Here is a 20,531-nt window from a genome sequence, read left to right as displayed (position 1 = left end):
AGAGAGAGAGAGGAAGAGAGAGAGAGAGAGGAAGAGAGAGAGGGGCCATCCACGCTCTTACGTGAGAAGTTTTACGAATGGCAACAGAAAATGAAGAAACCGTAGACCTCTTTTATATATCAAACTTTATGAAGTGAACAGAGCCACGGCAATCTTATCACGTTTTGTTTGTTGTCATGTCGCTGGCAAATGATGAATAAGTCATAAGGGTATTCGTATTTCATTAAATTTGTAACCACCAAGAAGGGGGTAAGCATCGATTCTGTGAAAATAATTCTATTCTTGGATGCGAACAATGAAGCATAGATTATCACGATTATAATTTGTTATAGGATAGTTTTATTTTGTAAATGAGAATGCTAGGGCATAGAAAGGAATGGGTTGAGAAAATTTGTTTGTAAAATTATATATTGTTTAGATTTGAGAATTAATGAAAAAAGATTTGATGGAACAGATATTTTTCTAATATGATTGTTGATTATTATGTGACGATCTTTATTTCAATTTTTTATCATAAAAATTCAAGAAAAATGATAAAGCACGATTTATTGATTTATTTTTACTTTATTAATGAAAGATGTTATTGCTAGAAATTTTGAACTTAATATGAAATTATTGATACAATTGAATCGGTAGTTTTATAGTATAAAATAGTGTTTAAAGCAATATTTCTGTAAGTTATGCAAACGGTATTTACACTTAGTGAAACTACAGAACTTCTGTATATTTCGCATCTTCAAAGTTATATCTAATTTATTCTGAAGATTCTTTACATAATATAATGAGTACAGAAATCATATTATTTTATTAAAAAAATATTGATTTAAAATATTATTTATTCGATAACAGTTGTAATATTTTTTCCATCAATTAATGAAACACTGTCCTTGCAAGTTTATTATTTCTATCATTAATTATTATAATTAATTAAAGTGTAATAAATTTTTATTTTTTTCTTAATACTGAATACTTTTCTATCATATTATATCAGAGATATTATATCAGAGTGGAAATATTTACTTTATATAAATATTATGTATTAAATTTAGTAAAAAAAATCTATAAGTAAATAAATCATTTACTAGAATCATTTCTAGTAAAGGTTAACATTTATTTGAATCATGGTACAATTGGTATATATAAAAATAATAAAACAAAATGAGTAATTTATTTTCTTTAAATTTAAATATTAATAGTATCTAAATGGCATAAATATAAAAATAAATATAAACTTTATATAGACAATAATATAAGTTACTATGAGTTATTCTCTAAGGAAAGGAGCTTTTATGCAGCAATTTAAGGAAGAGAAATCAAGACTAAATGGAGTTAGGTATTTAAATGAAACCGTGTGTCTTTAACGACATGCAGTTCACCGAGCAAAGTCTTCTAGACTTCTACTTGTAATAGAAGTATAAAGCGCACATTCTCTGTCGCACTAGCCACCAGTGGCCAAGATTTTAACGATAAGAATATTTTCTTTATATTCATTTCGTAATCGTTTTGTTTCAATTATGAATTCTGTGATTAGATTAGACAAAATCTGTTACATTCTCTTCATTCAAAATAAAATACTTTTTTGTATATATTATAAATAATTTTTAGATATTTGCAAAGAAAAAGTGTTTTCATAGTTCATATAATTTAAAAAGAAGAGAAATAATTTACGATATTAGATCATATCATTGATGTATCTTTTTATCTTTTATAAATTTATTTTTAATGGAAATAAGATCAAATGTAATATATAAATGTATTTTGATTCTTGTGAAGTAATATTTTTTTTATTCAAATTTCTATTTCTTTTTTGAGAATTAATAATTTAATTAATATGTATAAATAAGTATGATAAAAGCATAATAAAAATAAATAATAAGAAATAATATCAGAAATTACATTATAATCTGCAAATATTAAATAAAAAATTAAAATAGTAAAATTTATGTCAAAGAAGCCCTCGCAGAAATTCAAAAAAGTTTATATTGTAAACTATTAAATGGGATAATTAAACATTATTAACTTTTTAAAAAATGAAGAACTTTTTTAAAATAAAAATTAATTGAACGAATAACTTTTGAGGACATTGTGAATTTTTATAATACAATATAAAAAATTTAAATATATTTCAAAAATATCAAATTTTGTCATTCTAAATGCCATGAATGATAGAATATAAGAACAAGAACTTTAATTTTCTAATAAAAAAGTATATTAATCTTTGAATTGTATTATTAATGAAATTGAATAAAATATTAGAAAATAATAATTATAAAAGAAAAAATAATAATTAGAAAATGTGATATTTTTATTTTTTAAAAAGTTTATTTAAAATCAAGATAAATACTGAGGAATTTAGATTTTATTAACTTTCAAAGAAAAATATTATGGAAGTTGAACTTTAAAGAAGTAAAATATCAATCTTTTTCAAAGATTAAAATAAAGTATACTGAACAATAATACTCATTATGCGAAAAATTTGCAGCTAAAATGAATATAACATCCTCTGCGAATATTACAATCACATAACTTCAAAAATATTAATTTTGAGGGAATGTCAAGAAGGGAAAATATTTCACATATGCAAATCAGAACGAATATTATTTCAAATTCTGAAAATGTTCGAGGCCAAATTTTATTTTAGATTATGCTTATTATATACTATATACTATATTATATTTAATATTGTATTATTATATTAATTATATGTTTTAAAAATAAATAAAAATGTAATATTAAATATGTTTAGAAGAATAGTAAAATATGAAATATAATTCTATTAATATATATTTAATAATTGATTAATTTAAATATTATAATAATTTATTTATAAATAAATTGTTAATAAGATTTATACAATATATATAATATATAAACAAATAAATATATAAATATTGACAACGAATATATCTATAGAAAAATTAATAATCTGACATCCAATAGTCTAACATACAAAAAAATTCGCCATGAAGATATCTCACATTATCTCACAATATCATTTACATTTCATCATTTGCCCTAATTTTTTTTATGTAGATATATTTATATTAATCTTTATAAATTCTATATTTTAAATATTTTTTATTTTTACCAACAAATCATACTAATAAAAATCATTTAATAATCCCATAAATGATTCTGAACGAATTAGAAATTTGAAATCTTAAGTATAATTGTAAAATACGATTAACGAATTATTATGAATTGAATAAATTCAAAAAATAAATAAAAATAACCAAGTTTCGATTTCGACCAACAAGAACCAATCAATAAGACAGAAGCGTGGAAACCACGTCCGGGACTGGTCACATCAACTTGAACGCTCTCCGTCCATAATTCCCCGCAATTCAGTCAGAGGAACTCGCGGTAGGACCAAGCACCTAAATGAAGCCGTGTGCCTCTAACGACATGCACTCCGACAAGCAAGGAAAGACGGGCTTCCTGTGGTAAAAGGGATGCACCACGTACTGCCTGCATTACATTGCGACCGACCTCAAGAATATTTACTAATTCCCGTTGCGTAGTGAGATAACGTTGAAGGAGGAGGAGGAGGAGGAGGAAGAACAAGAAGAAGAAGAAGAAGATTCGGCTCCTCTTAGGACGGGGTTGGAAGAAAGGGATGGCTAGAAAGGGGAACAGGTCCAGAAAACAGGGAGAAATTGAAGAAAAAAGAAGGAAGGAAGAAAAGAGATGGAACAACGATATATATACGGAGAGAACGTAAAGTGGGAAAGAGAGAGGTAGCCAGAGATGGTATGGTACGCGAAAGGAGAAAGAATAGTAGTAGAAGACATCGCGTAGAGAGAAAGAGCGGGCAGAGAGAAACACGGAGGAGAGAAATGAGACAGAATGATTTCCCTCTACTCGGGGAGAGGCAACGACTACCAATTCCCTTATACCCACCAGCCGCCAACCCACCACCCTCGAAAAGAGTATTTAAAGTGACGTCATGGGAGGGAGGAAGAAGAGAAGGAAGAAGAGGAAGAAGAAGAAGAAGAAGAAGAGAGGAGCAGCGGGAAGGGGAGGTTGTTCGGGCAACAAGGAGGAGGGAAAGAGAGAAAAAGCGGGCGAAGGAGAAGGGGGAGGACAGGGAGATGCTTTAAGACGCTCAATATAAATACTAGAGGGGGTTGAGAAAAAGGGTTGCTTCCCTTCGGGCCGACGACGCCGGCCGGAGCGTGTACGCTCAAGGAGAGCACGAAAGAGAGACGGCAAGTGGTGCAAGGACCATCGAACAGAGTGGGACGGTGTGGATCGTGGAAGAAGAAAGGTAAGAAGGATGGAAAGCTTGGCAGGATAGGTGGTGGATTTGCGGGGCGGAGGGAGAGGGAGAGGAGGGGGGAGGAGTGTCAAGGGTGTACAGGGGGGTGGCAGAGGAGTAGTCGGAGGGCTGGCAGGGAGAGGTAGAACTCCACCGGTGGAGGAAGGCAGGCGGCGGTATAAGGTTGGTGGGTGGGTGGTCGAGGGGGTGAGTGGGGGAGGACAGGGCCTACGGGGCTGGAAAACTCACCCCTTTTCTTGCTTACCCTCGCTCGCTGTTTAATTGCATCTTACTTTCGAATTTTCCGCGTGGAGCTATCGATCGAGACACGCGAAAGGGGGGTTCGTTTGCGTCTTATCTCCGACAGCCCTCGTCGTCTACTCTCCTCGGCCTCTCTATCTCTTTCGCCCTTTTTCTCCCTATTTCCCTCGTGCGCCAGACCCGTTCCTTTGCTAGTCTTCGCCCACCTCATCCAACTTACCCACATCAACCCCTATTCCCAGAAAGCGTGGGGTGTACCACCACCTTGGCCGGTCCACCCACCCTTCGCGGACTATTTAAAACTGCACGTAGCGGCGTACGTAAGCCAATGAGTTACCCGAAGGGCCGATGTTTTTTTTTTCTTTTTTTTTTCTTATCCTATTTCACCCATTTTCGATTAAAATCTATATATTAGAAATCTCCTTTTGGTTGTTGATATCATTCGCAATTTAGAATCGTCCAACTTCGTTCTTGGTGGATATCACGGAATAATTATTTTCCAAGTCTGTCACGTTGTGACAGACGAGAAGAGAGAGAGAGAGTTAATGGTTTCCAGTGTTCCAAATATGCGATCATTCTTCGAGAGATTCGAATTGCAAGGATGATTGAAGACTTCCTCGTCTTTCTGCAGACGATAAGATACGAATAATTTGTATCGGGCGCGTTATTAACCGCGGTTAGGAGGAAAGATTAAAAACATCATCTCTCCGATTCGTCGAAATTCAATATTCTTCCACATCGCGATTAAATTTATTCCTCCTTGTTTCGGGGAAATTTTAATGAAACCCAGATTGGGATCGAGAGATTTAACCGCAATTAAAGTATATCAGAAATAATCGTTACCATTCTTTGCCTTAATATCACTCGATATCGATCACGAATCTTTAATTGCGTTGCGAGCGTGTTTCTGTAAGCAGGAAACTCTCTCTCCCCCTTTAATCGAAATGCCCGCGACGCGAATCGAGAAGACGCGTCCTCGAAAAAAAGAAAAGAAAGAAAGAAAGAAAGAAAGAAAGATGGAAGGGGAGGAAAAGAAAAGGGAAAAAAACATTTGGCAAAGACAAGAATTCAAAGATCGGTAAGAAGGAAACAGAGCGTGGCGTAACGGGGAGGCGCCCGATGTTATTTTCGCCCCTTAGATTTTTAATCAATCCGTCACTGGTAGGGTAGAGAGACGGGGGGTGGTTTCTTCCTTAGTTCCCTTCCTCGCTTCGTATTTAAAACCTCGGGGCTGATGAACGCTTCTCATGCCAAGCAGCCTGCTGCCTCCTCTCCAGTCCTCCCACCGGCTCTCTCTCCCTCCTCCACCGATTCCAACCCCTCCCCCTCCACGGCGCCTCTTCAACCCCCGGTTGAAACTCACGCACGCATACGTAGCCGACTGCGTGCACGTACACGCGTGCACGTGAGCCCGTTCACCCTTCGCGTTTTCTTGTTGCGCGGGGCGAGAGAGGAGGGGAGGGGGTCGAAACGTCGGCGGGACGGGGTGAGGGGTGACAAAAGTAGCGGGTTATTTCATAAGTGTGCGACGCATCACGTGCACGGCTTTGCTCTCTCTCTCTCTCTCTCTCTCTTTCGCCATTTACCTTTCCTCGTCGCATCGCAATATGGGCCGGTTGTACAATGCTTGTTACGAACACTTATGGCGCTTACACGTGAGCATTGCGTAAATAGCGGATAGAAAATGCGTCGAGCCTTCCGTATCTTCCGTCTTAATTTCCTGGTCGATATATAGATAAGTATATGTAGACTTGTACAATCTTTTCCATAAGTATGTATGTATGATAGCGGATTATTTTTAACGTAATATAATATGGTTGTTGATGTTTGTTAAATTATATAGGTTAGGTTGAGTTAGGTGTGTATTTTTGTGCAATCTTGGCCATAAATGTGTAAATGAATTGTCGAATGATTTCAATGAATGATTATTATTGACATAAATAATAATATGGTTATTAGTGTTTATTCAGATCATAAGTTAGATTAAGTTAGGTTAAGTCTTTTTTTCATGTAGTTATTTAATCCCTTTTTTATCTTTTCAATTCAACATATCAAATGTTTTAAATGTTAATATGCATTATATTTTGAAACTTTGTTATTTAGATACAAAGTTTTAAAATAAATAAAATAGATGGTAATTTATTGATGTTGGGATGATAAAATATAATTATCATCCCAATATTAATATCAGATAAATTATTATTTTTATTCTTTTAATTACTTGTATAATCGAGAAAGATTGTATCATTAATTAATAATATCTAATATTAAATCGAGCAATTTAATTGTTTAAATAATATGTGCAATTTAATATTTAATATTTTATATGCTATGATTAATTTTGTGAAATAATTAGTAAAACCAAGATAAATATTTCGATGAAAGGAAAATTTAATTACTAATTTTTCATTACTAATAATGAGGTAATTCAAAATTTATTATTGGTAAAACATATTATTTTAAAGTAATATAAAATAAATTCATAAAATTGAGTAAAATTCATTAGTGATTTTATAAATTTGTTTTAAATTTTTATACTTATTATAAAGAGATGTTCATATACTTATGGATGGAAGTGTATATATATATATATTTTCTAATTGAAAGCAAGCGGATGAAAGAAACCTAGCACTTTCTGTAACGGCATACACGTGAAACGCTTCCGTGAATTTAGATGGTGAATTGAACACACGAGTAGCTTCATATGTTCACAAATACATTGTTTTCTTTTTTTTCAGTGAGAAATAAATACCAATATGTGAATGATTTTGAATAACACGTATGAAGCATACAATAATCATGCGTATTTGTTGTTCAAAATAATTCTCAATATTTACTTTACACGTGTGAAAACTTAAATTAAATTTCATACTTCTTTTAATCTTATGAAGTTTATAATGACTATAGATAGATATTTGTGCCATAGCATTAATCTTTGTTTAAAATCTTCGAATGTATGAAAAACAATGACTGATCTTATTAAAATAGGAACATAAATATACATATCGTGAAAGATATTGATATGAATATTAAATTAACTATTTTTTTCTTTTCATTGAAGAATGTTTCGCGTATTATTACTATGTAATTACATTAAATTTGCGATTTATTTATTGAAATTGTTACTATGAAAAATTCTTTATAAACTTAAATACCAAATAATAATATTTAATCTCATTTTTTAATTAAAAAAATTTGATCAATAAAATACAGTGATATTAATCGTATTCAAAAAATTTTTTTTTTATTATGATATAAAATGTAATAAATGCGGTATATGAAGATTTAGTATCTATATATATATTTTATAGTAAAATTTATAACAAAAACTGTTGATAAATGTAGCGCAAAACAATATTCGTGAGATTTTTCGAATTAGTTAATTAAAAAAATAATACAGATTTCCTCTATCCTTCGTTATTCATCAATAAAATTACAAAATTATAGATTCACGTCATCCTTTTCTTAGATTACTCGAACTATTAATTTTTTAAAATTCTATTTTTCAAAGATATAATATACCTATATTAAAGAATTGTTCCATCGTTTTACGCGCTCGACAGAGCTACCTCTTAGGTAACCTTCTTGCCTGAGCATGTAACGAGTCTTACCTGTCCTCTACACGCGTTCGAGTTGTCCACGTAACACTGGGTTCGATTTGCAAAGTAAATCTCGGAACAGGAGGCAAATGTAATAATACCTTTCCTCATTTATTGCGAGATATTTTGCAATATACATCCTGGATCTACACTTCGATGACACTCATCGATGTTTAATTATAATTAGAAGTACTGTCTCTTCGTACAGAAGAAGATATTAAATTTCTCTTTCTTTTTTTTTTTTTTTTTTTTAACTATAAATCTTCTGTATTTTCCTATAATTTTCATGATTATGTTTGCTCAGAATATGTTGATTCATCACATATCATTATTTTATTATTTCATCGTACATAAAAGAATAAAATTTTCTTCGATCAATTAATCAATCGATCAATATAATTATACATAATCATTAAATGATATCAGAAATACTATTATTAAAAGAAGAAAGAAAAATAGAATAATAATGAAGTAAGAACGAAGAAGGAGGAGAATTATACGGATCGATAATCATTCTCAATCGGATGAGGGGAGACATTAGACAACGGACTCGAATGGATATAAAAGAGTGGCCTGGATTTTTTAATTCGTACATGCGCGAAGAATGAAGCACGTTTCCTCGCGTGCCTGACCCGACGCCTCGCGTGTAATTTCACCCCCGGCGTGGACTCAATGCTGGCAGCCCGTAGGGTTACGTGCTAACCATTACACATTTAACGTATGCGTACGCCATTAACCTTCTCGACCTCTCCTCCTCGACTTCGATTTCACTGCTCAGCCCCGTTTAGCCCGCCGTGATTTCGTTACATTTTGTTATTCTTGTTCGATGATCACTGGAATGAAAAGTTAATTTAATCTTAGTTGGATTGATTTTTTCTTTTTTTGAAAATTTAACGCATAGTTTCAAATTGTTTCAAATCTCGTTTTTCAACAAATTAATCGAATTAAACAAATTTCTTTGAATATAAATCAGCCTTTTGAGTAGATTTTGTTTTATTGCATGAATACACGCGAGAGTCGATTAGAAAGTAGAAATGAAAGTAAAATTCATTAGCTTCAGAAATTATTTGCTCTTCAACATAGTCCATATTTAAGAATATAAATTAATTTCTCTATATATACGAAATTGTTTATAGTAAAATGAACATTTTCAAAATTTTTTATCGGTGAAAGAAATTGGAAATAAACAAGTATAAGCGGATAACTAATAACTGGTTCAATTTTAATTTCTTTAGAGCGATGTGTGATATTTATATCGTGCTTGTAATTAGGCTATTCTATAACTTGAAAATCACTAATCTGGATAAATAAATTTCAATTACTTCTAATATTTATAAATATAATAACGAAATATTTAATTATCGATAAAAGTTATACGTTAAATTTTTGGAATAATAAAAAGTACACTTTCAAACAAAATATTATTATTTTAACATCACTTCTTTTATTTATAATATATCAAATAAACTTTTAAAAAGACTGTTCAAAAAAGAATTTGATCGAATATTCATTGCGAAAAATAATATATATTATTTTTAATATCATTACATTATTACCATTTTTCGCCAAATAAGCGAACAAATATATTTTTTTAGTAAAATTTTAATAAACCAATCGTTGCTCGAAACAGAAAAGATTGAAAATCGCTGCGTATATATTATATATATACCTGAAAGAAAGCAAGTATGAGTTCCTAGCTGTGCGTGAATTTCGATCGTTCATGGAGCGTTCGATCGGCTCATTACAGGCGAGGTGGCAAAAAACTCTTGGACGATAAAACTCTGGGACGAAGAGATGATGAAGGGTACAAAGTGTTACGAGAAAACAATGAAGAAACGATCGTTCACGTGCAAAATCGTAAAAACGCGTTTCCGGAATGGGACGAATGTCGGGAGAGGTGGTATTCTTTGTTAGCTGCGATGGATCTCGTAGACGTGAGATTCCAGGATCGCCTTGACACAAACAAGCGAAGCTGCGAAAGAGATGTGAATTGCTGATGCATGACACAGACCGCAGTCCACATCCGGCATCATCGACCGACTCCTGCAAATTCAGATCGTCTGCCTTCCCAGCTTCCTTGGATTATCAACCCGTACAGTTTTCGAACGTTGCCCCAGCCAAGCATGTTTTGATTCCACCGGATACATAACTCTTGAATCGTTTCGGATTTATTTTATTGTTGTTGTTGTTCTTTTTTTTTTATTTTTGATTATTTTTAATTAATAGTTCTTTTTACGTGTTGAGTTTTTTTTTTATTAAATATAACAAATATGTTATATCGTTCACTTTCTATCTATTTCAAAATCAATTATTTTTCATAAGAAATTCCATGAAACTGATGAAACTAAACTTTCGACTATTATCATCAAATATCACAATTATTCTCAAAACGAAATGGAAAACTGTGCATACGAAACTTCACATACCCCCTCCACGTGATTTCCATCTTTCGACTCGATTAATTTCTCTCTACGACGAAGCTAATTCGAATGATACGATTTATTTCTATAGATTGGAAGATAGAAATTGACAATCCAAATTAATTTTCGTCGTTTAGTTACGCGTAGTTAGAGGGTGAGAAGTTTCCTCCCGACTCGAGGAAGGGAGAGGAAAAGAAAGAAAGAAAGGAAGGAAAACGTTGGCCCAGGCGATACTTTCGGTGCAGCACAGCGGCGGAGGTGGATGAGGAGGGCAGAGGTGGGGGAGGAGAGGGAGGGCCAAAAAAATTCATGTCATACTCGAGTGGTTTGCTCGAGCCGAATGCTCGGCGCGTTTTACTGCGCTCTACTGGGCTCCGGTTGGCTCCACTTCGCCAGAACAAGGAAGGTCTTGGTTAAATCCAAAAGCGACTAGCACGCTTCTACTGGCCGCACCAAAGCGAGCGTATTGCGCCACCAACAGTCAGAAACGCCGCTCTGCCAGACTGCACAGATCGCTGCATTAATGCCATTCTTTCGAGCCCTGTTCATATTTTTCCTTGCTTTCCTTTCTTTCTTCCATTTTTCGTTTTGTTTCCCATTTCTCTTCGTTTCCCTTTTCCTTTCTCTCTCTCTCTCTCTCTCTCTTTCCCTCTCCGCTCGTGTCTTTCTTTTTATTTCTGTTTTTTTCTTCCTTTTTTATTTTTATTTTATTTTTTTTTTTATTGCGAATCGAAGATAAATACGAAAAATTACACGCGCAAATGTCTCGCGCAATATCGATATGATAATGAAAGGGCGATAGGGACGTTGTGCTAATGAAAAAGATCAGAGGGATTATCGACGTTCTGCACGATCGCCTTGATTTTTCAGGATTTTTGCGTTTTTCCGTTCATTGGCTGAACGATCGTTTCTTGCGCTCGTTCTGTTTTTGGACGAGGATTCGATTTACCATGAAATGTGAATATATCAATTTTTTCATTCTTAGAAGTAACTTAGGTTTCGATATTGATTCTTTGTCTAGAATTTTGATTGTAATAAGTAATGTAAATATTACAAAATTATTTACAAAATACAAAGTATAAAGTAACTACATTTATATGAACGATATGTGATACTTTTTTAATGTTTTTATACAAATTAATGTTCAGATATGCAGTAACATGCGAGCATAGAAGTGAATCTTCATGAGAAAGTAAGAAGAAAAAAAATAGAATAAAATTTTTTCTAAGATGAAGTTATAAAATCTTTTATTATACAATTGAAATTGGCTAGTTTTCAATTGGATATGAATGAATTTTTAACAAAAGTCGGTTGTTTTCACAGATAGAAAATTTATCTTATCGATAAATTATTCGAAAATTAGCTACTCTCGCTTTTATATTTGAAAAATTTTCAAATTCGTTTTTGTCAAAAATGAAAAATCGGATAAAAAAATATTATTTTATTTCTTTTTCCTTATTTTTTCATAAGGAATCACTCTCATCTACATGTATTCGAAGTCTATAAATGGATTCAATAGCTTGTTTTTCAAATTATATAGTGCGTTTTACTATATCACATATCCGTTTTTAAACGTTCATTTATTTTAATTAAAACGATAAGTACATAGCTATAGTTCTCTTAATCAGAAATAAATCGAATATGCAAATGAAATTCTATTAAGTTATAGAAAGTGTGCAAATAAATAGATTAAAATTTCTTAAATTTTTTATTCGATTATGAAAGTAGAAAGTGACACGCATTAACTTTTCAATAGCTTAGAATGATTCAGCTATAATAGATTCATCAGGTTTCAGATTGAAACGAAAAAAAGATGCATAGAAATACAGTAAATATTGTAAACATTTAGGAAATATAATTACTGAGAATATTAACTTTGTTCAATTTTAATTTTTGATAATAATATTTCATATGTTTTATGATATAATATATATATTTCTTTTTCTTCTATTTTTTTTTTTTTGCATACTAAAACAAAAATAATTTTGAAAAAAGATAAAGATTTGTTTATATATATAATTTTATTAAAAAATAAAATCTTTATTGAATTTCAGAGAAATTTATAATTACATAAATACTTAATACTATTTTTTATTACATTGTATCAACTTTGTTTCTTACTCATTCATTGTCAAATGAACTTTTAGCGAAAAAACAATATAGGAAGTCCAGTGCATGATCCTCTTTCATCTTCTGACCTAAATTCTCTGACTTTACGTTAGCGGCTGAATAAAGAGGATATTTATAGAATCTATCATCCTAGTTCTTAATAAAATTTATCGAACAAATTAAATATAACAATATATAATAACAAAACCAAGATTTACTCAAAATAATAATTTCATTTTTATACTTTAATATTACAATAATTAAAATTAACGTTAAAAAATTTTTAACATTAAAACATTACAACATATATTTTTTCGTTAAATTATCCTTATCCAGATTTTTTATATATAGCAATTTATTAATTTTTAGAAAATAGCTATAACAACTCTAATTCCCATTCTTTAATGTTTTCTTTGTATTTAATTTTTAAATATATATTTCTTTTATTATATAACGTTATATAAATTCTTCTATACTAATATACAAAACGATCATCAAGTATTATAGCTTTTACAATTATAAATATTTCATATCATATATTATCCACTTTTTTCTATAATTTATTTTACAACAATTCGTTCACACCATTTTCATTACTTCTTCTATTTTATTCATACATCATTCAACATAACAACCATAAAACGTTTCCATTCTTCTCAAAAGACATATCTTAATATCAAAACCTTAATCTAATCCCAAATCCCAACAATACTCTCTCATTTACTTACCAACGACGCATCAACTTACCACGCATAAAACAACACGCGATAAAACTTTCATCCCCCACCCTTTTCCCCCATCGATGATCGGTCCAACTATCAAATTACCAAAGCCCCGTCCTCCGATTCCATTCCATCCGGACAAGGATGATGATCTCCCTTCCCATTGTTAGCATAGCCTAGCCCAGGGTCCGGCAGATTTTCATCGTGTGGAACGTCTCGGGCTAATGGGCGGGCTCCTTCCAGAAAATTACGCGAAACAATCCTTGTAAGTCTTGTCCAGGATTTTGATAATACAGAGAGAGAGAGAGAGAGACGTTCTCCTACCCCTCCCTCGTCTTATACGGAAAGGGTCCCATACCACCCACCCCGGGGCGAGGCTTTCCGGCTGATCACCCGGTGTATGGACACACTTACGTGCATCCAACACACGAGTTCAAGAGGCACAAGAGAGGGGGGGGAGGTGGAGAGGCGAACGTAGTTTCGTATGAGAATACACCAGCACGATACGTTGCACGAAAGGGGGTTAGGGGGACGGGGGAAGAGGAGGATGAAACGAGGAACGAGCAGATAGAAGCAGATACCGATAGAGGGATAAAGGAAGAAGGAGAAGGAGAAAGGGGTGTGCGCGATGGGATGGATGCTACACAGTACGCGGACGGTCTTAGCGGTATCTTGGCTCCCTCGCTGTCCTGGGGGCGAGCGGCTAAATACCTCAGGATTGTTACTATTGCCACCCCTTTTCGCCCCCTTCTCCCTCGGCCCACCCACCCCACCCCCTTTGATACGATGGAATGGGTTAATGCTATTGATTCACGTGCACAAGGTGCTTGGGTAGAAGCGGCACCGACGGCAGCCACTGTTTGACAGTAACGGATCTCCTCTTGTCGCTTTCTCTCTCTCTCTCTCACTCTCTCCCTTCTTCTTCCTCCCTCCTTCTCTCCCTCTCTTCCGTCTCTCTGGCCTCTCTGTCATCGGTTATCTTTCCTTCCTCTCGCGCTGCCAGCCAAGATACGACGGTGTACATAGACGAATGCAAGTATCGAGCCCCTTGTACTTTGTGTCCCTCGAAACTGAGTTCTCTGAGAAAAGTATAGGGATAGGATAGGATAGGATAGGATAGGACACAGGGTGGTACCGCAGTTAAGTGTTCACGAGGAATTCGAATTGGGGATGGAGGGGGCGGGGGCCGACACTTTGACTTTTCGAGCCCGAGTCGAAGGCCCGAAAACTTTCCGTTTCCCTTCTTTCCCGATACGGAGCCATTGGCTCTCGCACGCGGACGAAATCGATACGGATTGTACGCTCGGGTGACAGATTTGTTGCAACGGTGCATGTGCGACGATGTTTGTAAAATTTAATTTTGATTGTATTTCGTTTATTTTGATAGTCATATTTATGTTGATATGCGTGAATATTTATTTGTGCATATAAAATATTTGATATATATCGATGATTTAAAATAATCTGATAAAATTAGGCGAACAATAGAATCATGAGTTGGAAGAATCGGAATGTCAGACATATGTGAAATCTAATAGGGGATTTTTGTCGCTATTATCGCTTTGTTATTATATTCTTATATTATTGTATTAACACATTTATGTTAATAAAATGAAATACTAAAATATTATTTTAGATTGGTTAAAAATGGAATGTTGAAAGAAAATCTTAAACAAATTAATTTATTAGAATTAATACGCGATAGCAATGCATGAAGCAAGGAATGTGTATATATTACAATTCATTTTTTATTTTCAAAAATGTATCACATTGCGATTTCAACGCCACAAAAAGTCTTACATTTTATCAAACGTTAACGTATTACATATAAAATCGCACAAATATTTCCATATAGCGATTTAGAAACACGCGAACGTGGATAGTTTATGTTATTGATCTATATGCGCATGATATTTGAACATAAATGGCAATGACGTCTCCAGCATTTCAACCAATGATTCGCTCTCTCTTCGTTGCATGCCTACGTGCACACAGAAATTAGTTGCATTATCAAAGTAATAAAAGTTTATTCTATTTGATTTATAACAAGATAAACTGGGTAAAGATGATAATGTTGAGAAAAATTTATTGCATGTCAAGTTGACAATCGTATAAAACGATCATCGATATCTTAATTTTTTTTTTAATCGGAATCAATCAAACAATTAACGCAATTGATTCAAATATTAACAAAAATCAATAAAAAATAGATATTTCTTTATCTAAGAATTGAAATTTTCTTACTTTTGTTTAAAATTTTTTTTTATAAAAAATATTTTCTTGTCTACATTAAAAATATCGATTTAAAAACTCAATTTATTTAAAATATCTTATTTGTCGATGTTTTATTTACATCGAATTATTTCGTAGTAATATTTACATATATCAATTCAATAAAATCTAATCTAATAATCTATTTAATATGAAACAATTATATATTAAAAAGATTTTTAATTTAATTAAAACAAAAAATCAATTTAATGTCCTTTTACATTTTAAGTTGATATTATTTACTTGTAAAAATACTGTTTCTAACATTTATTTTAGAAACATATTTCAAATTTCCATCTCTAAAGTTCTCTAGAAAAAAAATAAATTTTCCTTTAAATATTCTTTGAAACTTGTGGTTCATCAACTTTAAAGTGCCATTGCGTGGGAAGGATACGCTAATACCATAAATGGTGCATTAAATGCGTGGCGCGAATATCGGCCGTTCAACCCCTCGAAGTCATCACCCCATTTTGGTACTCTTGAGTCGCGGGGCTCCGCCGAGCTATATCTTACTTCTCGTTCGCTCTTGGCCAGTTACTTCGCGAGATTACATTTTTATCTATCCTCGAAGATGTCAAATAACTGTCCCCATTAACAATCCAGCCATCCAGTTGATACACGTGTATTTATAGAAAAATAATTTATTTTCACCTGTCGCGATACACGTGTCGGATGTGGAACTCGGATCCCGGCCGATAAAATAATTCATCGATTTCATGGAATTATCCCTGTCATGAATTAGTTATTCGAAGATAGAAAGGTGGAATATAGATACACATCGGGAATAATATAATTTGACGTGGTTCATCGCGTTAAGAAAAGTGTGACACGATTCGCAAATTTAATTTTCTCTAAAAATAATCTTCCCGGAAGTTGTTTCCTCGGATATGCGCGGAATGAAAAAATTACGAAGAATCGTACGATTATTGTTTAATCGTAAAAACAATTTTAAATCTTTTAGATTTAATTAGAGCAAGAAATAATTTTTCCAATAGATTATTCTATTGCAACTGCTTCGTTTGAATTTCCTCCAAATCTATTGCAAAATTTCTTCATTCAAAATTATTTCTGACACGTAACAAACAAAATATTATATCTCGAAAACAAATATTAAATTACTATAAATTATTCTATAAATAATAATAATAATATTTAAACGATAATTACTTTAAAAAAAAATTTTTCGAATCGAACCTTTCCAACGTCTTAACGTCTTAAATATTAGAAGGCAATTATATATAGTTCTAGCTTATTAGCTTATTACAGAATAAGCGTAATAAAAGAAAATTCACCACCAGGATTCGTTCCATCTTATTATACACGGCCGAACGAAATAAAGAAAACTGCAGTTTCGCAAGTTCGTGTTATTGGGCGCGCACGATGTATATCAAAGATAATAGAGCCGGAACGAAACCAGCCTGCTTTCTTGAATCATCATTGGGCGCACGCGATAATATACATGCAACCTGTTCCATCGTTTCCCTCTTTATCCCAAGAATTTATCTCGCGAACGAGGGGACCAACTTTCAAAATATTCCTGGTTTCATCCCCCTCCCCCCTCTCCCTTTTCGTTCCACCACTTTCGAGAACGCGTAATCCAATCTTTTTGTTAACAGATAGCACGTATTCCGTACAGATGGAGGAGAGGGCCAATCGGCACCCCGGTATACCGATTCTCGTCGCCGATGGAAGCGCGTTGTCCAATTACGATAATGAGGCATCGTCGTCGTCGTCGTCCTCGTCGTGTCGTTTCACGCTAAAGAATGAATCGTCCTTGACGCTTGGATGAACAACGATGCAACGTTGCAACCTATTCTATGGTGGCCAGATATAGGAGAGAGACCGGAAGTGGAGGAACCAGTAAAGAAAGTAAGTTCGTTCGAACTCGGTGGATATATTTCGATATTTTCGAGGGAAATTGCGACAATCCTTCCGTATATAATACGGATTAATAAACTCGGACGAATTTCATTTATTATACGAATATTTCCATTTTTGTTTTTCTTCATTTCTCTTAGTTATGTTAGTTTCGATACAACATTGTTCCGATTTATCTCTAATTTTTTAGTAAGATAAATTATTCGTAATTGAATAACAGTAGAGTGTGATATGATATTAAATTACATTCCTCTTTGCAATTGTAGATAGCACGTATGCTATCGTTGATAACGTTTCGACGATATAGCAATGGTATCGATATTTCTTTCGCAGTGAGTGAGTAATGTAATTCGTCGATCCTTATCGATGCATTGTCGAAAAACTATCGATGGATGGACGGGATATATCACATGTTAAATCGACGATGCTTGAACAGTGGCAGCGAATGTGTTAATAAACTTACAATTAGATATTAGTCTCGTATATAGTACGAATTCCATCATAGTGTTTTTGTTGACATTCCTCCGAGCTGTGGGTTTCGTTTAACACGATTTTAATACAACAGAGAACAAATCATTTGTTTAATATATTGATCTGATGCAGTTTTTAAATAGAATGATAGATTTTAGAAAAAATTTCAGACGATTGAGAATCTAAAGTATAAAGGATAGAAAGTTTCGAATATTTGTATTAATTTAAAATTGAACAATACGAATAATTTTTATGATAAATGACAATAGTGAACTCTTTATAGAAAAGATTTAGATTATTGAATTTTTTTTCACGTCCAAAAATGAAATTGAAAAAAAATTGTAGTAGAAATTATTTGAAAGGCAAAGGCCAAATTCAGATCAGTTGATTTATAAAATATTTATATTTAAACATAATCTGATTCATTTATTTTTGATAATACTTCGATTTTCTTAATATTTAGTATTTTAAGTTTACTTAAAACTAATAAAATAATTTCACAAAAAATTATTACTGAATATTTAATTTATCCTACTTGAGGATCGATTTCCATAAATCATTATGATTAATAAGTATCAAAAAAAAAAAAAAAAAGAAAGATAATTAAGCATGATCTACAACCGATGATCTGAAACGATAAGTAAAAGAATAAACAAAGACCGATAGTTTTTCATCAAAGAATCAATTGAAGAACATTTTCAAAGATAAAAAATTAACTTTCTTAAATGATCTTCCAAAAAAGAAAATTACCAAACATTCAATAATAATCATCTTCATATACCTGGTTCAATGACCACGTTCACTTGTCACCACCAACAAGTGTCAAGAAATTGAAGATACACGGATAAAGTGGAGAACGAAGAAGAAAGACACTTACGACTGTAACCCATATCGTATCTTCCCGAGAACACTCGATGAGGACATTATTTTCGTGGGTATAGATAAAAGTAATTGCTCGAACGAGGAAAGAAAAACTGAAGAAAAGGAAGAGAGCGAGAATAGAGAGAGAGAGAGAGAGAGATTTTAGTCGCGATAAAGAGAAGGAGGGAGGACGCAAGAAGGGAGGGAAAGTCTTAGCCGGGGGCGTACATTATCGTGACGTGTAATACAATATGCAGATAGATATTTGCAACTCGCACACAGAGTTCCCGCAGGCAGCAGCGCGGCGCGCTCCGGCGCTGCCCCATGCTGCTGCCGCTGCCGCTGCTGCTCCTCGGAAGTGCGATTGGAGGGAAGGAAGATGCCTCTCCTCCTCTCTGTCCGTCCGACGGGCCACCACCGCCCTCCCTCTCGCTTGTTCTGCGGCCGGACACGAAGAGCGGCCCCCGAAGGAGGAAGGAGAGAGAGAGAGAGTAGCGGCCCGAGAAAGAAAGGGACGGGGCGAGGGTAGGGAGCGGAGGGGGTAAGAAACTGTGAAATATCGATTAAGTTTGCCAGTAAGACAAGGAACGTCCGCGAGGCGAACCTGCAAGGTGGGAGGGACGATTCGAAGGTGGCGGCGGTGGGTGGTCAGGGAGAGGGGAAGGTGATATGAGCATTGTATCGGGGAATTAACGGTACTCCCCCTCCCTCCCTTACCTCGCTCTCTCTCTCTCTCACCTCCTCTTTCCACCGCCTCTCCACCTACTACTACCACCACCTCTCTTCACCCCGCTTCTTCCTTCCGCCTCGTATTCCTCCTTGCCCTTCCTCTTACCACGGACCCCTTCCCCCCCAACCTTCGTCTTTCTGTATCCCCCTGTATCTCTGTCCCGCTTCGGGGGAGGAGGGCGGGAGACTCACTTATTACTATCCCGTTTCTCACCGTTTCTCCGTCTTCTCTCTGTTATGTGTGCGTGTGTGCGCGCGCGTGTGTGTATGTATATGTATATGTATATACGTACGCGCGCGTGTATATCTCTTTCCGTCTTTCTCCAGAGAGGGAGGGGGTGGTGGTGGTGGCTCTCGCTCGCCGTCTTACGACTTACCCCCGGCCACCTTCGTATTCGCCTCTGCCCAGCACACGTCCCAGATCGGCTGCCGAGCAACCCTCTATCCGTACGCTGGTGTGTACAGCGGGGGGGAACGAGGAGGAGGAGGAGGAGGAGGAGGAGGCACACCAGGGATGAGAGAGGGAGAGGGAGAGCGTTGGATAGAGGGATGGATGCAACGGGTTGCCGAGAGATGCGAGTCGTGTATACACACGACTCTCTCTCTCTCGCTCTCTCTCTTTCCTCTCTCCTTTCCTTCGTCTCCCTTTATCGCTTTTCCCGGTCATCTGTGCACGCTTCTCGCCGTGGACACGTCCTCCTTCCCTCCCTCCCTCCGTCTGTTATCTGGACACTCCGTAGGGTGATCAGGAATTGCATGTCGAGTACATGAATCACGCGAGGCGCGCGCGATCGATAAAGTTTCAGCCAAGGATTTTGATTGTCGTGTCTCCCGTGGCTTTACGGGGATAAATTCCTCCAAAGGAGGAAGATACAGCTCCGATAATCCCTCGTTTTTCCTTCTTCCGCTCACCCGATCGACCTACCTCCCTTCCTTTGACAAATAGACTCTT

General features: G+C 34.6%; 1 long non-coding RNA gene across 2 annotated transcripts in view; it reads left to right on the top strand.

The window, feature by feature from the left end:
- Window positions 1-20,531, top strand: part of LOC102655235 — a 95,847-nt gene that overhangs the window by 61,351 nt on the left and 13,965 nt on the right. The window contains exon 3 of one of the 2 annotated variants that reach the window (XR_003304120.1): window positions 17,277-17,509. This is a non-coding gene — a long non-coding RNA (uncharacterized LOC102655235). Of the gene's footprint in view, window positions 1-17,256; window positions 17,510-20,531 lie in introns of both variants that reach the window. The other variant, XR_407540.3, reaches the window with a different exon arrangement.

The sequence above is a fragment of the Apis mellifera genome, linkage group LG2 (genome assembly GCF_003254395.2).
Source record: "Apis mellifera strain DH4 linkage group LG2, Amel_HAv3.1, whole genome shotgun sequence".
Classification (NCBI taxonomy): Eukaryota; Metazoa; Arthropoda; class Insecta; order Hymenoptera; family Apidae; genus Apis; species Apis mellifera.
Note: the sequence above shows the minus strand (reverse complement) of the source record. Positions and strands in the feature narration are given on the sequence as shown.